Below are 17,159 nucleotides of genomic sequence, written 5' to 3'. Positions count from 1 at the left end.
GGAGGGACTACTAAGTGTATTGACCAATGAACAGCCAAAGTTTACAGTGGACATTGACACAAGCCAATGAAAGATATGGGTGGAAAGTGGGCGTAGCTTTAAGTCCCTACCTCACAGAGAAGCACATGCGCTGCCTGTTTTCAACCAAAAAAGAACACAAATAACTTGCAGCCAGAAAGAGACTGTAAATATTGGTTTACGACATGTTTAACAATTGTCCCCTCCTAGAATGTATTCCTTCAGACCCTTACTCCAAGATATAAAGTTAACACCACACCTGGCTGTATAAATAATGGCAAAAAGCGACCGTTACCATGCACACTGAAGAAACCATCATAATGGCGAACACAGACGGTTGGCCGTTTCAGAGCACTGTGAATGTGATCATCTGAAAGGAAAAGAAATCACCGGAGCCAAGTAACCAATCTGCGATGCGACAGCCAGCGATAAGCCGGCAACCATGATGCGCGCAGAGCAACTACCATCGTAATCTCAACCAATGGCCTAGCAGCAAAAGTGGGCAGAGTATTCATGATTATTAAGAGAGTAGAGTGAGAGCTAGCACATCTTCTAGAAGGGAAAGCTTCTACAAAGACGATAGGCAAAACAAGTACCAGCATCTTTTGCCAGTGCTTTAAATGGGCCGGTGCTGTCAGGTAGGGAGTACCTGCACTTGCTTATGTTGAGAGGAAGAGTATCTGCACTTCTCAGCAGAGGTGCAATACTTTTAATTAGAGAATACCAGCACTTCTCAGAAGCCAGTACATACTCTGGTATAGGGTACAGCTACTTCTATTTCTCCATTTTAAACACTGCCTACTGCAACAGAGAGATCTAGGCATACGATGTGGGAAGACCGCGGATTATGCTACAGTATAGATTAGTGCCAAAATTCCAGGGGGTGGCCTACTGTTCGCACTGTAAGAGCAAGCATTGACAAATCTCCAGAGCAAGGAAAGTACTGGTATATAACATGGGCAGAGCAAGCACAGGTGCATACTGTGGGCAGCACAAAGGCAGGCACAAAGTAAAAAGAGCAGACACTGTCACAATCTTGACGAAGACAGCTATGTCCTACAGGTTGGACACACTGTTAATGAACATATAAGGGCAGAATAACCATCGTAAAACAATCTGGGTAGGGTAACTCTCAGCAAATATTATAATTTGAGGGACTAATTAAACAAAATATACAAGATCACCCACATTATGCATGCAGCGCAACCATATGCGTAGTATAGGTCAAAGAGACCAGTGACATATTGCATACAAAGTGAATACTGGCGTAATCTGGGCAATGCTAGTTGATCTGACATGCTCTTATCCTCGCCTAAGTATCATACCTTCACCAAATTCTTCTCTTTTGGTAGTGATTGTGTGTGGCGGTCTGGGACCAGGTGTCCTTGTGTGGGGCTAGACAGAAGAAAGCAGCAAGATGTTCTGACCAATCTGTGGATCCCCATCTGTCAACAAGCACCATTCTAAAGGACTGGGTACATGCTAACATGGAACACAAGGGCAGATGCTTCACGGATTTTCTGGCATAGAAAGAACAGGACGGACAGATATCATTATGCTTTACACCACCACCCATCCATTCAAAGTTTCTCTCCGAAGCAGGTAACCAGATAACAAGGAGGGAACCTTTAACAATAGTTATAGCAATGTGGCATAATTTCTGGATGAGAGGTGGCCTCTCAACAGTAGCAGCACTAGAGCATTTTGCTGACTCAGAACAGCATGCCCTGGGAGGAAGAGGAGAGCGTTGGAGGGAGCAAGGTCCTTGTGGGGAGCCCTGTCAAGTGGACTCTCGTGTGAGGAAACTGGTGCTCTAATGATCGCTACTTTGCCCATGAGCAGGACTGAGTCAGTGACCCCGAATGCCAAGAGGGGGCCTCCATGAAGATAAGCATGTTAAAGACTGCAGTGCTGTAAGTGCGGAAGCCTTGTGCTGTAGCAGTATGGTGACCCGGTATGTCAGGAGGAACTGCAGAGGAACAGACTGCCATGCAGTAAGTGCAGAGGCCTTGGCAGTGTGCAGACACTGGATGCCATGAGGGGCTACTAAGGAAAAGACTACCATGCGGAAATGGCAGAAGCCTTCTGTAGTAGCACTGCGGCAACCCCATATGCAAGGACGGGCTGCCATGGAAACATTACAATGCTGATCAGGCCAGAGCCCGTGGACAGTATGTTGCGTCAAAGGGGATCACTGGGAGTAACAAGGACTACAGGATGAAGTGGGGACGCCCTGGGACCACCTGTGTACCTTTACCTGGGCGAGAGACCCAAAACAGGTTCATCGCAGCCACCCCCTATCGGAAGCAGAAGGAACTTCTGTAAGCCGCCAGATATTTCAGGAGCTCGACCGCAAGGGAGAACATCTGCACCCATTGAGTCCAGCCACCTGGGCCACATCCAGCCAATTTAGCTGCAGCTGCTGTGAGTGTCCGCAGGTGGGGTTCACGTCGGAAATTGGGACACTCCACCCCTGCTGGTGCAGGTAATACTTGTTTCGGGCCTGAGGGTCCTGGGGGAACTTGCTGTTAATTTGGGCGCATTTGTGCTGGAACATTGTTAACTTTAACTCCATGCGCGCTAGCGGTTTTCCCGCTGTGCGCTGAGTTTTTTAAAAACCCGTGTTACATGACGAGCTCAGCTCGTCATGAGCGTAAGAGAACCGTAACTCATGACGAGCTGAGCTCGTCATGAGCGTCGAAGGGGTTAAATCAGACGTAGTAGACTCTTGATACTTGATATACTAATGGGCATATCCTGGATATGACCAATAGTGAATGGGGAATAACCATGACCACTAATGCATGGAGTGAGTGGGACAGGGGACCGTCAAAAAAACACTAGCGCCCGGCCTCAAGAGAGGGGTGTGTAATTGTTTACGAATTTCCGATTTTCCTTTGGGGGATTAGTGGTATAAAAAAAATATGTCTCTGTTTTCATAAAAGTGAGTATTTGACTGGACAATGATTTATTGATGCTGCATGCATGTTGAGTTTTGAGCTTGTGTTCACTAATCTGTATCTACCACCAACCCCCCCCCCCTCCCCCCCTCCCCCAATGGAGCCTGGGGCTGTACGGACAACGCTAAATTGAGAGGCAAGTATAATTATAGTGGTTCATTTTAATTGTGTATCATGTTTTTAACTTTGCACTTTTATGATTCGTTGTATGAATCGAATAAAGGTTTTGAACTGAACCGAGAGGCAAGGGTAAAAGAGGTACTTTGCCAGTAGATTAGAGTCCATAATAAGTCAGGCCCTGGGACACTAGAGTTGGGCACAGTAACCTGTGCTTGCCCTGTGGCCCTCTGAAAGGGGGTCTGACAACAATCATTTCTGTTTCTTACCTAACTCCTCACTTGCCTTCAACAGTCTATCCACTACCGCAAACTTTCTAAAGCTTTGTAAAAAAAATCACAAACATCTTCTACTAACTGGCTTGATAATTACCCAGCTGTACTATCAATTATATTCTTATATGCAGTGGCATGTCAAGAATTATATGCATCAATACTACTGCCGGCTCACATTGTAACATACCCTTGAGGCTATTTTTCCTTTGAGCGCCTACACTCTCATTTCATGACTGACAATCCATGTTAAACGCCATGGCATTAACATTTAGCCATTCACAGGGTGCTTCATAATGCATTAACATGGCACCTTACAGTGACTTCAAAATGCTCAAAGACACCATTAGCTAACCAATACAAAAAATAAAATTGGGCTTTAGACTTTTGTAGATTAAAAACAGATGATTACTTTGTGATGTTCCAATATATTCTTAAATTGGAAGGCCTGGTGGCCAACTACAGTGTTTATTTAAGTCGGTGGTTTCCGGTGCTCGGTACCATAACTTAATTGTCAGCACCAGATCCAGTAATAGTCTACCACGTGGTGGCGCTGTCTGACTAATTTTGAGATGAGCACAACATCAGTGTTTAATAAATCAATATATTTTATAACTGTAAAATGCCTGCCGTTCCCAGCATTATTATAGCTTTGGGTAGCCCGATATAGTATGAATTGTCATACTTGCGAGAGTGCTGTGGTTAGTAGTTGTGCTGGTACTGTGATTGGCAGCGCTGGCAGGGAGAATGGGTGGTGCAAGGGGCAGTGGCCTCCTGACGAAAGCCCTAGCACTTACTTTTTTTTTTTACAAATTAAGCACTGCCTACTACATGCAGAATGTTGGTCAACCATTGGAGTTGGGATGGCGGCGGTGTACTTTATGGCAATAAATATAATTTATCCCATGGGGCTTGATGCCATGCATCTAGCAGAAGACTGTCTTTCCATGGCGGGCAGTGGTGTCAGCTGGGAAATATCCACCACTGATTCCTTTTAAAACCTACAATGCTATTATTCAATCATTCTGATACTGACAAACGTAAAAGCCAGCTTACGCTATCTAAATCGTAAACACGCTGCTGATAATCTGCTGGTGCGCCACGTCCATATCCCTTTCTATTTTTTGCAGAATGAAAAAAAAACATTCCATTTGTAACCCATCTACGTCTGAGATCCGCCCACACTACCAGTGTACGTATAGGAAAGAAAACCTACATACAGGAAGCAAGAATGGTGTAGGAAATGTGCATTACCCTGTTTTTCTGTAACCTCCTTCCGAGCACTTTAACGATGGCCTGATTAATTCTTGCTGCAAACCCATTTAAATGGTTTCATTGCACAGGATCATTCAATGCCAAAGGAAAACAAGACAAGCGTCCCAGATCAAACCACCTTTTATGTGCTATCGCTGGCAACACGGAGATATAAAAGCCGCCTCAAAGCCAATCGTGTTTTAACAGCTGGCATCATGAAAAGAATAAAGTCATAATCCAAAAACACATTAGCTTTAACGCAGTCTGCACTGAAGTATCAGCAGATTACACCCCTGCAGGAGGATATCACTCTATTCAACTGCAGAGACACATTGGAAATCATTTACACACACACGGGTTATCATACTGATGCAGACTGGTCTGCTGAGGGTAACCACCTCTATAATCCTGACAACATTTTTGGTCCTCATTGGGGGTGCCTCAGCTCTGATTCATTCTGGCACTGTGCAAGCCCGCACTCAAGCAAACATTCAAGTGCGATTTTACAAGGTGTTTATGGATGTTGGTAAGGGTTAGCGCCTGAAATTCCATGTTCCTCATTAACAATGTCTACCATGTCTATTAGATTTCTGGTGAAAAATATTGCTCATTTTGTTAGGGGCTCCAATATAATGAGTAGCTTCAAACTGGAAATTATAAAACATGCTCCCCAGGTCCACATGTTGTGTTTTTGCATCTGCTTGATTTAAACACTGCCAAACACACGTTTCAACCCATGTATTAATTGGAAGAGGGTCTTCTTCAGGGCACAGAAAGAAGCAACCTCTAAACCAACAATGACCTATAGTGGGAGACCTCCGAACTGTACACAGTTAAATATATGTTAGGATCCGCCTCACAGATCACTAATGATCACAAAACTTAGAAAAAACTAGGGTCGGCTTGGAACAGCAGACACCAACCGCCCTCCACTTTCTAGCCATGGGTCAAAATGTTGACGTAATAATTTGCTGACTGATATGAACTAAAGTGAACAAAATTGAACTCTAGCATTGAGTCACTTTTTGTATATTTGATCACTACTGAATCAGCATAGTTGTGAAACTATTGCTTTTGTAAATAGCACTATAACACCTTTGTCACCTTAACTTCCATTGCACCATTTATTGGCGCAGCTATTCTTCTGAACCTCTTTAAATGAAATGTAAGTAAAGTAATGAAATACCTGTGTATTTCTTTTGTGGAAGCTAACAATTTGTTCTATCTAGGAAGACTGGGCTTTAAGCATCCTCCGAGGCAACCATTGTTAATGTTTTTATTAAATACTCTGGTTCACTGGAATAGCAGGTTGCCCTTTATTATAAGCCCAGCCTCACATTTAACGTAATGTAATAGTGCAAATACCAATTTCTCAGTACCAGCCTTGCACAATATGACTTCAAATTTTCTGGTGAATAAGCCGTGAAAACTCTCTAACCAAATGTATGCACAGCAGCTCCACAGTATAACACATCCTGGTGAATTACCTGTATTTTCTATGTGTTACTCCCTGAAAAGCGAAAACTTTGCAAATTCGCCAGTGAACCTGTTACAATTCAATTACAATACAAGCCCTTTTCTTGTGTAGGAGCACCTGCTCCCAACAAGCACTTCCTTGTAACCTCTACATTAACTATTCTTTAACTCAAACTGAGAAAATATACAGTCATAACAGTCACCTGTGCGGAATAGCTCTATTCACTAAATATATTTCTACTGGTCAATCTTGCATTTCAACAAGGGACAAGCCACCAAAATAAACATTTCTTGGCCATTAATCTTTTAGGTTCTCCAAAGGGTATTTTCATTCCATCCCTCCAAAAAATAAGCAAATATTACTAATGGTCTACCTATCAAGAGTGAAACTATTTGAAATCTTAGCGAAGCGCTTATCTCATCCCAAAGGACAACCTTAAGCAAGTTTCTGCCTCACCTGAAATGTCTAAAAGGCCAGCCACGACCGCTGCAGGTAAGAGCGGTGGGGCAGTGGAGCCGACTGAGGGGGTATTTCGAGAGACGACCACAAGGGAAAATTAAATAAATAATTAATGTTCCCTTGTGGTCGTCACTCGAGATGCCCCCTCAGCCGCCCCCACGGCCCCACCACTCTTACCTGCAGCGGCCGCGGCTGTAAACGGCCCTTGGGGAATTATGGAGTGTAAATAACCTCAAAATGTCGGCATCTGCATCTAAACTGTGATCAGCCTTGCTGTAGATAAGCAGTTCTACCATCTTATTGTTGACTCATGTCATACGTGGCACAGTCAGCCGTCCTTGGCTTCATAACTAACAGCACACTGAATGGTTGGATTTTCAGCATCAAACTTTTGCTAGTAAAACTAAAACTTGAAGTCTCAGAACTAAACGTTCTGCTGGCTGAAATATCAGGACTGGGAGAAGGTGTCACACATGGCATAAGGCCATTCAGCAACAAGGAGCCATATGAAAGTGGCGATAATGTATTGGTGTGGGGTTCCAAGTACAGCTGTTCTGCCTCTAAAGCGGTTGATGATAACTGCTGTGTGGGTTGCAGAGAGCCCTACCAACAGAAATATGCTGTTGTTAACGATCATAGCTGATACTAATCTTCATGTTCTGCGGGGCACCTTCAGGTATCTCTGACTTTTGCCAGCAGCATACATGCATGCATGCAGAGACTTTTCAGTGAATTCTTGCAATATGAAAAGTGAGGCTACATATCTCAAATGCACTGAAGATGGGCCAATAACCAATGAAAAGGAGCGAAATCTTGCTTTTCTTTGATCAGCCCATCAGTCAGTGGTCTATCTGCCTCTCCAGAGGACGGACTCCCATTGCTCCAGGTGGTCTCCATACTGTGGTTTACTGGAAGTTTAACAGTATATCCATGGTATGGGTCTTCTATTCTTCCTGAGTGGGCTTGAGACAGTGAATTATTTGTGGCAGTACAATACCTCCAGAATCTGGGTTCCTCAAGCCCCTGCACATACTCCATATAGTAATTTCCCGGTGGCTTAACAGCACCTTCAGAGTTCAGGCTCTGATCCCAGTCTCACCGGGGAGGAACTTCCCGTGGCCTGCTATGTAACCCTTGTAACTCACCCCAAAAAAACTGTGATTGTCAAAGACAACAATATACAGATAACCAACAAAGACTTCACACTTCTACTATGGGACACATATACGACCACAAATTACACTGGGTTGTATATGCTGCCTGCAAAGCTCTCCTTCACAGGCTCTTTTCGCTATCTGCTTCATGCATAGATCACTGCTACACGCTACTGCGAAAAGTCTGGAGCCCACTCTTTGGGTTTGGCACACAACATAAAAACTTCACACTTAGGTTAGACCACAACAAACACCTTTCCTCATCCTCTTAGCATCCCAGATCTATCCAACTCACTGACACTTCTGTGGTGTTAATATAACAAAACCTCCAGGAATAATTAGCATTAATTGCCTATGAATGGAATGAGCACAATGTAACAAAGAGGATGACTAGTTTGGTGTCCATATGTGTGACAATCACGTTTATGGATTGAAGCATGCCATATAACTCAAAGTACATGATTACTTGTAACTATCATATATAGAAGGAATTGCGCAGCAAAATTGCAACAGAAGAGTAAAGGAGCAGGACAGCTGCAAACAGCAAAGATGGTGCATGATTAAACAACTAACATGGGGCTCCTACAGAGTAGTGTGCAACCAATCCACAAAGCAGGTCAGCCCTCACCCACGAACCACGCATGAAACCTCAGCACCATACTGGACTCTTCGCTCACTATGAACCGCCATATCAATGCTTCCACACTTTTCACCAGCTTCGAAAGACTTTCAGATGGATCCCCACTGAAGCCAGAAAGACAGCCGCCCACACGCACATCAGCAGCAGACTCAACTTCGACAAAACACTGTATGTAGGCATCACCCAGAAACTCCTCAGGAAACTACAGAAAGTTTAAAGCGCTGCAGCCAGATTGGTCCTCAACATCCCTCGCCACAGACACATCTCCGAGCACCTACAAGAACTCCACTGGCTCCCAGTAAACAAAAGAGTCACCTTCAAGCTCCTGACACAAGCCTAAAAATGCCCTCTACGACTCCAGACCAGCATACCTGAAACCATTGCCTTTAATTCCACGTACTCACAAGACGCCTCCGCTCAGCCCAACTGGCCCTTGCCACCATTCTTCAGATGGGCAAGACCAGGACCGGAGGAAGATCCTTTTCCGACCTCACCCCCAAAACTTGGAACAACCTGCCTCTACACCTCAGGCTATCCCTGTTGCAGGCCCAATTCAGTAAGGATCTCAAGAACCGGCCCTTCAACTGAACCGCAATGCCCAGTCAGACTTGCAGCCTCATCGTCCCCCTCCCCCAGCATCTTGACACTCTCACAGGTGAGTAGTCGTGCTTAACAAGTACTGGTTGATTGATTGAATGTGAGGTTATCACAATGAAACTTCACTTACACAATCCTTGCTGCAACAGTGTCAAATTGTTACAACAGGCGTTAATGAATTCAGACAGTTAACAAAATATAACCCCACATTATTTCACAACAATTCCACCAACTGGCAATATCATTTTACAAAAATACCAGATTTTGTGTTGCCAACCCATGTTTTTGTCTGCAGAGAATTTACTTTTTCTGAACTTCCTCAAATTTGAAAGCCTTCGATCACATACACAAAGTAGAGCGAAACTCCATCAGACTAGAAAATCATTAATGATTCTGATTAGCAAAGTAGAGGTGCAACGAATGGGCTTGTAGACCGCCTTTAATTACACATCTTCCACCTAAATGAGAGCAGAATAGCCTAGAGAACAGAGGTTGGGCTCCAACCTCTGATCTAGACAACATGTCTCCTAGCGAACCTTAAATGAACAACTCAACACTCTTAAGGATCTGATGAAAATCAAAGATGTTGCTAAAAACCTCTGCGAGTCATCTGAAAGTTCCAAATGAAAATAACTTGTCTTGTGACACCAGGCCGAAGAGCTGAAAACGCATTCATGTCACTAAAGTGATATCCTGAAACTGCTAAAATCTAGTGCTGAGTCCAAACAAATTCAAAGGGATCCATCTTTCACCTGAATGCTCACTCATACCTTAGGCATGCATTCATTTTCATACAGTTGAAGGCAATGCTTTGATTTAGGGGAAAACAGACTGCAACAGGGGAAAAAAGACTGCAGCACAATTCTCGGACATCTAAGGAAGGTAAAAAAAAAAGGATCTCATGCAAAGTCACATATACAAGGCGCTTCTACAGGGTAACTAGAGGTAAGATGTTTGGGTGTTTTAGCACAGTGGGGCGTGACTTTCAAGAGAAACATGACCGCTTGCAATAGAATGTAACAAAATTAATAATAAAATGTTTTATTGAGCTAAAAATGAACTCGGTATCTCACTATTGATCTTTTAACATACCGTTGAAAGAGCAGAGCATTCGTTTTGTTATCACTCTTTATTATCCATCGCTTCATATGTGTTGAAATAGGAGCAGAGAAAAAGCTCTTTTTAATTAAAGGCTATGTGCTTCTCGCTGGGAATGGACATGAATGTGCATGCTCAGGTGTGACCGATGTGTGTGCTGTACTTTCCTCCATTACTACTCTGTGCGTGAGCCACAGCCCACTTAATGAGGAGAGGGGACATTCAGTTGACACTGTGCTAAAAAGACAATTTATTACAGTTGGTGCTTAAAATGTCACTCTAGCTGCCTCCTCTTTTGCAGATTATTAGAAAATAAAGAACATTAGAAAATAAAGAACCCGGTCACTGTTTAGTTCTGCCTCTTTTTTTATTTTGTGCAGAATCTCACCCTAAGGTAATTAATCCTTGGGTGATGTATGTACTTTTTTTTGAGTAATACAAGTTACATCACTTTTTTTTGAAGATTTCTGAAAACAGTCTGGGGTTTTTTCGCCGCCATACAAAAACATAAATTATTACATTTACTATAAACACTTTTTACAATCCACAATTGAAATACAATTATCAGTTAGACAATACATTTAACACAAAACATTTTTACAAAACTTCAAGTTTGTACCCTACCAACTACTTATGCTACCAGGCCTGCGTTATCCTGATTCTATCTAGTCTAGGGCTGGTCACACAAAAAGCAGAAAGCTTGATATGCATTTTTTTCTATTGCATTTAAGAGGATTTTCTAGGGCCTTTTGCAGAAAGTGCATTCGTATTTACGACGAATGTGCCAAAGCCTTTTGCAGGGCATGATATTGGAAAATAATCTATATTTTTTCTATTTATCACAAAGCATAAAATATGCAGGTTGTGTGTACCTGGGCCTTGGAGTCTCAATCAGGTGTGCTTTGTGTTTTGGGGAAAACATTGTAGCACGGTGTGGGGGCAGGGGCTTCAAATTAAGTAGATAACGCCAACAGGAAACATGTCGAATAAAATATGTATTTTTCTTAAAGTCTCTTATAAAGGGTACATTAAAAAATTGAAAACCAGAGATTCCACAGATATCTAATACATAGCTGTGTGTTAGTCAGGACAGCAATGCCTGGTGTACTCTTCCTCACAATGGCTAAGAGCCTGTGCCTCTTCCACTATCCATTTGTACACAGATGAAGTCGGAGTATTCTTGAAAGATCTCTCCGTAATCATGCAGCACACTTCAGAGGAGCACAGATGCATATGCCTTCAAAGTTGTTTATAAGTGGCAGACATACTCAGTCAAGATCAAACCCACAATTAAACATCTTTGGCTTCAATTACATTACACAAAGACACTTAACTTACTGGATCAAATGAATTAATCTGAATCTTTATACTACCTCACTCATTCCGTAAGCCTGGCGGACCAGCTCAAGTCCAGGCGGGCTGGATCAATGGCCGATTTTTAATATAACCACTGACCCTGTAAGGAGTCCCAGTTATATTGCTGCAAATAACCATATTTGATTCAGTTATTGCGAAAATCTGACATGGATCATCTGGCACTGATGGATCTACGCTGGAGACCTGGCCCCAGACAAACCAAACCACCCATTTAAAACAAACCCTGTTACCTAGCCAAATTCTTTGATTTGCCGGACTTCACCTTCTTTCCTGGATCTGTCTCTTTTAATTACCAAGGAAAGACTGGATTTATTTCACAGTCAGCTAACAGCCTTCTATCCAGACTTCCCGAACAATGACCAGGATGTAGCATCAATGTGACCCTCTTTCTGCCATGATATTCTCACTTATTAATGAACCAAACTGTGCTTCAATGTTCTTCATCTGAAGACTTAACAGCCCCTCCCCCATCATAAGTAGAAAACTGAAACATAATATAGATTGTTTATCTGCCCATCCGATCCTGTCGCAGAAGCGTTATGCAGTCTTTCAGACATGTCATCAGCTACTCCGGACATTTTGGACCTGCATTGCACTGAGGACGAAAGCAGTATACGAGTCGCGGTCGGGGTGGCAAGGGACAAGGTTGGGGTTATTAAAAAAGAAAAAAAAACAGTGCGCAGAGGCCATCCTTCCATAAAAAGTCTATAAAAATGATGAACCACATAAGCTGCTCAACCAAAGAAAACCTGGAAGAATGCAAGGGAAACAAAGGGTATGATGGGTGTGTTGGGGGAATACGGGGTAGCATGGGGGAAGGGGAGTTCAGAAAGAGAGGAATAATACAAAAATTGATAGAGTTATCACTGCAGGACTAACACCTAGTTGTACCTCAGGGAGGACTGGTAGGCAATTCATTGCTTTGGAAGAGAAAACAGTTTTTGCTCCTTTCACACTGGTCACCAGGGGTCTTATTACAGTGTGCCCCAGGGGCGCAACGAACATTTGCACATACTTTGCACACCTCCGGGGGATGATAGTATTACAGATGGGACGGCAGACACTTGTGCGTCCCTTCTGTAATACTGAAAGCGCTGGCGCACATGTAGCACCAGCGTTTGCTCAGAGGGCATGCCCTAATTTGCATGGGGGTGTGGCTACATGCAAATTAGGGAATCCCTTTGCCTCTGCGCAGTATTATAGACGCGGGTGCAGAGACAAAGAAGCTGTCAGGAGGCCCACTTGCAGGTGGTGCACCGTCACTGCGCCCACCGATGGCAGCCCTATGGAGGGAGGAAAGGGGTCCTATGGACCCCCCAGACATCACCTTGCAGGCGGGGGAAGTCACTCACTGCACCTGCCTGCATGGGGATCTCAAATCCCTCTTTAAAGAGGAGGCAGGTTGCCGCCTGCACAGATAAACACGGAGCAGCTTTTAAACAACTGCTATTTCTGTTGAATGTGCTGCACTGAGAGCCGCACGTGTTTACGGCTGCTCTGAGGGAAGAGCATTCTACATGATAGGGTGCACTTTACCTGTTTGCACCATGCGCACCTGCTTAAAGGTGTGCCATGGTGCAATCATGAAAAGTGTGCCCTATTTATATAATAGGGCCCCAGGAGTACTTTGTAGCTGGCAGCATGGGCGGCTCTAGGCTCATGGCGGCCCTGGGCAGGGAGCGTAGGTAGGGGGCCCCGGAAGAGAGCGTCCGGGCGGAGCGCGGAGGCCAGTGAAGAGGGGGGGGGGGTGTCAGGATGTTTGGAAGTGGAACAGAGCCGGAGGCCGCCAAATCCCTGCCAGGGGCCGCCGCGCAAATATGTATCCATCCTCAGAGGAATATTATACTAAGGATATATATTGGCGTGGTGGCCCCTGGGGTTTGGTGGCCCTGTGCAGATGCACAGCTTGCACATGCCTAAGGCCGCCCCTGTTGGCAGGGCCCTTTCGTGGACACTCTTCACCTTCCAGTATGTTTGTGAATGTAAGGCAGTGTGTTATGCTTTCAGTGCCTCGCCCACGGTAGCAGAGACCTCTGCATTTGAATGAACAGACATGAGAACTGCTTGCTCATCGGTGACACTGTCAGCTTCTACAGCTGCTGTGATGCAATATTAATTGGCCCAAAGGAAAATCTGATGGGCGTCAGCCTCATTTACCTCAGAATTCAGGTTTTCCTATATACAAGTGTCAGCCTGCTCTCGAGCTGCACAGGTTGGCACAGGATTAGGAGACATGGTTTGGTGATGTGCCGCACTCTATTTCTGGAGCACACCTCATTTCGGTTTTAATTCCCACACCTTTGTGAAACGACACACTTAGGAAGTATTTTCAAAAATCCACCAGAGGTATCAGAACAATTGTTTTTCTATGATGTGGATGAACAGGCAGGTTGAGTCTAAAGGTCATGAAATAAACAAGCCTTTCGCTTTGCTACTTTTGCACGTCTTAAATCCTGGAAAACAAAAAAAAACCTGTAATCATCCCAAGCAGTAGCTAATAGGACAACGACCACCAGATATAGTGTGTTTCAAAATGTCTCTTTCAGATGCAGAACCTCAAAAAAAATACTGAACTTGCTTATGTTGCCTTTGAGGATTCCTTTAGTCTGTAGTTCATGTAATCATTAGAAAATATTCATAAAAGCACAAGCCATACATTAAAAATAGAAATGCATACGAAGGATTAGACCATCTAATCAGTGTTACATACAAACTTTTTTTAAACGTAAGTGATTTTCTTTGACGCAGGGCTAATTTAAGAAAAGTACAAACGCTAAAACACACCTCCGCGGTTGTGAAAATAATAAGGCAGGTTTGCATCGGGACAATTCTGCGTCCTTCGAGGCAGGAATTAAATATCTTTTCGTATAAGATCGATAATATTTACTGAAGAACATAAAATGTGGTAGACCCTGGGCAGAATGTCATCGTGAGAACACATGAGGATGGCAGCCGGATCATATTTGTCAACAGGGAGGCATAAGTAACATCTGATGATCCCTAATCTGATTCTGGTGAGGATCGTCCCATCCCACATGTTAGACGCCATTACTAAGTATGGCACCCAGTGGTTCATTTGTAAAAAACATAGGTGCTGGGGCTCTCGTCAGGAGGCAGCTTGCACCAGCCCATTTCTCCTGTTGGCCTTACCTAAAACAGAACCAACTACTAACCATGAAAGTGGGGAGAGGAGTTGTCCTAACGACTAGGGTGATCTACCTCGAATCTGGGGAACTGGGTTCGAGTCTCGGCAATGACGCTGAACATCCTGTGGTTCTGGGCAAATCCCTTAACATGCCCGTGCCTAACAAAAATGAATGTGTCCTCATGTAATGCAACTGGTGCTATGTAAAGCGCTCTGATACCCGATTCGGGTCAAGATCGCGCTATATAAAACTCTGTAAAACAAAAAAAATCTATAGGCCAGAGCTGCCGACTTCGGAGCTGGGGAACCAGGTTCGAGTCTCGGCGTGGGCTCATCATCCTGTGATTCTGGACAAATCTCTTATTCTCTCCATGACTAACCTAATTGAATGTGTCCTTAACTGGTTCTCAGTGTTGATGATGAAGTGTGGGTGCTAAGCAGCGGAAACCATTGGCTCAAATTAAGCACTGATAGCGCCAGAGTCACAGAAAAGAGAATCAGAAGATATGAGGCATCAGAGGATTTTTCTATTCAGCGGCTTCCCTTTCCTGTTGCTTGTATGGCATACATTTCTTTATTAACCAACTGCTAACGTGCCATTTAAACCAATTGGGTTAGTAAAGGTCTGCCAAGCTTTTTACCGGCCTGACCAAAGTAGCGAAGCATTAGGATCTGTGTACCCCTATCACAGGACAAACAGTCTTGTAGGGCCTCCCTGTTGAACAAAGCATGAGGGTTGCACCAAATTGAGCACCATAATATTAAGGGTGCGTGCCACATTTGTATGATCTTTCACATAAATTAACCCAAGCTCCTCGTGAATAGCATAAGAGGGACAGCTATCTGGGACACCCAGAAAAAGCCAGCAGGCTCTGTTTTCTTCTGCAGGTAAATTGATAACCTTTTTATAGTCCCACTCCACGGATCCATGAGTTAAAACTGGCAGACCCGTACTCTTATGTACTTCAAGTACTACCGTATTAGGTGTCTTACCAAGATTGGCTGCCTGATTAAACAGAAAGCCTAAATAATTAATAATCCTCAGCCTCCTCGTAGCTAAACACAGAGCCCAGGTGCTTTTTGACTCAAAAGTGACTCCTAAATATGGAAATTCGTGAATTCTAGTAATAGATTTCCCCTGAATGGACAGATACCTGGTTTTAAGGTTCCTCGGGTCATACACACCACAAAGTTTTGATAAAATGAGTTTACAAACTCAGTTGGCCCATTAAATCAACAAAGGCATCCAGCAAAATGTTAAGCCCATTGGGGGTTCTTGAAAACAGAACAGCGTCATCAGCATATAATAACACAGGCATAGTCATGTTCTTGACAACCGGCATATCCCAGCCCATCTCTATCAAGGTTGCTTCAAGCCATTTAACATACAATAAATATTATATTGAGACTAAACGAGTCTGCACACTCCTTGGTCTCACCATACCCAATTGAAGCTTGAAGGGCATAATTGAGGCCTCTTAGATATGAAAACTTGTTAACCCCAAGATTTGCAGTATTCCCCAAAGCCTGGGCCTGACCCCACACTATCAAAAGTCAGGTCCATGAAGGCCAGGTGAATTGAACTACATTTTGAGACTGTGCATTAAGGTGTAGAGTTATCTGATACCCATCGAGTCAGTCTTTCTAAGATGAACGTGCCAACAATGTTCACTACTGAGTCTAAAAGAGGGATTGGTCAGTAGTGACTAGGAATCGACCAGCTCCCTTTCTTAAATATGGGAACTATAATGGTAGATCTCCAAGACTTGGGGATTCAGTTCCTGCAGACATAACATAACATGTATATCACACAAAAAAGGGGACCAGAGGATTAATTAGAGACCAATAGGTGCCGCTTCCCTGCAATACATTTAGAAAACACAATAGAAGGCCCCTGGGTCTAGATTAGAAATGCAATGGTGGGGTATCCCTTTCTTACGACGATTCCCCTCACCTAACCAAGGGTGGCATGCTTCATCATAGGGGATTTCCTCGCACTGCAAACCTAGTTGTAGTGTAGGCTACAACCCCTCTCTGAGAGTGAGGAACTCAGGGATGTTTTAAGTGGAGGAGATGAGGTATATCAAAGTCTCTGGATGAGCAGGGTGTAGGGAGGGGGAGTGTGCAAAAGTGAAAGTGATTAAAACTAGCTATATGGAATGCCAAACGGATTTAATGGTGCACTCCTAGGCTGGGATTAAAAAATAAAATAAAATCTGACAGAGGGGGATTCAATCTGCCAAAATTGACCTTTCCATCAGTTTTGACAGATTGAATCCCTTTCTGTAACAGTTTGTTTTCTTTTTTAATTTTGTATTATGGTTGACAAAATCCCTAAACATGTAGGTATCTGAGCCTACCGGAAAGAATCAGTTTGTCCCCGATATCTAACTGCAAATCAAGTCTCCTTTTCCTCACACCAAACTTATACTCCATTATACGTTCTGGAACCACCTCTTTATTGCTTGGAATTTGATGCAGAGCTCTTTGAAGGCGATTGTAAGCTTGCCTACACATGTTGGTAAACTAGAATGGTTGGCTAATTGCAACTAGCATAGCTAAAGGAAGGCAAATGGTAATCAAAGTCAAAT

The 17,159-nt window shown here is 43.7% G+C and overlaps 1 protein-coding gene across 8 annotated transcripts in view; it reads right to left on the bottom strand.

Annotated features, from left to right (window-relative positions):
* Positions 1-17,159, bottom strand: part of PTPN13 (protein tyrosine phosphatase non-receptor type 13) — a 981,974-nt gene that overhangs the window by 588,144 nt on the left and 376,671 nt on the right. The window lies entirely within an intron of this gene.

Source organism: Lissotriton vulgaris, chromosome 3_1 (assembly GCF_964263255.1).
Source record: "Lissotriton vulgaris chromosome 3_1, aLisVul1.2, whole genome shotgun sequence".
Lineage (NCBI taxonomy): Eukaryota > Metazoa > Chordata > Amphibia > Caudata > Salamandridae > Lissotriton > Lissotriton vulgaris.
This window is presented reverse-complemented; position numbering and strand designations above follow the sequence as displayed.